Source organism: Piliocolobus tephrosceles, chromosome 8, assembly GCF_002776525.5.
Source record: "Piliocolobus tephrosceles isolate RC106 chromosome 8, ASM277652v3, whole genome shotgun sequence".
Taxonomy (NCBI): Eukaryota; Metazoa; Chordata; class Mammalia; order Primates; family Cercopithecidae; genus Piliocolobus; species Piliocolobus tephrosceles.
In genome coordinates this window covers 138,559,472-138,560,381 of record NC_045441.1, presented here as the reverse complement: position 1 = coordinate 138,560,381, position 910 = coordinate 138,559,472, and the positions used below count along the sequence as shown (strand labels likewise).

The following is a 910-nucleotide window of genomic DNA, read 5'->3' as shown; positions in this document are numbered from 1 at the left end:
TAAGTTATGGTTAGAGTTTTTTTATAAAACTTTTTTCCTACTAAAATACGGTAACGTTGTATCTATTTTATTTTGTTTATGTGAAGATTTTACTGAACTATACAACTTTTAAAAATAAGAATATTTTCCTAATTAAAAGAAAGCGATTTTTAAAAAGGTATAAACCCACAGGACAAAAAGCAGATGGGCGAGCGATAACTGATTTCACACAGATGGAAGAAAAGGCAGCGACGACTGCAAGAGCCTGCGGAGGAATCATCCCACCAGGAGAAAACAGCCGCGGGGGAAATGAGGGCAGAAGGCGTGGGTGTGAGGGATGCAGCCAGCAGATCCTCCGGGCTCAGTGGGAGTGAACGAGGATTGCTGTGCAGTATAGGACACCCGAGCATTGCAACATTGTGAAATAATGCCAGCTGGAAACTGTGTGGGCCGTGGGGGTATAGCTCAGGGGTAGAGCATTTGACTGCAGATCAAGAGGTCCCCGGTTCAAATCCGGGTGCCCCCTGCTGATTTTCTTTCTGCTTTAGGATACCCTATGAACTCGACCATTCTGAGTCCACTCAAGTAACCATCATCCCACATATTAGGTGAGTTTTTAGGTGTTTAAATTGGCCATATTAGGTGACTAATTTCATCCAAGTGGCTTGTGGACTGGGAGGGGAAGAGGAAGGAAAAGGAGCGAAGGAGGCTCAAAGGTAATCTGGCTCAGGAAATGGCTATGGGAGGCTTTCATCATGACCCAGGGTGGCCATTTGTGTTTTGGGAGCTCTCGTTTACTATTTATCTTTCCAAGGGAGAAACAGGCAGGAAGTCGGGGGAGCAGGTTGAATGAAGCCTGACGGCACCAGAACCGCCTGGGCGCTGCTCCTGCGCAGAGTACCTGAACCTCAGCGCGAGGCTGCGATGTGTA

General features: G+C 46.8%; 1 non-coding gene across 1 annotated transcript; it reads left to right on the top strand.

Annotated features, from left to right (window-relative positions):
* The first annotated feature begins 433 nt into the window (after positions 1-433).
* On the top strand, positions 434-505 carry TRNAC-GCA. The gene has a single exon. It is a non-coding gene; the product is annotated as a tRNA-Cys (tRNA).
* The last annotated feature ends 405 nt before the right edge of the window (positions 506-910 follow it).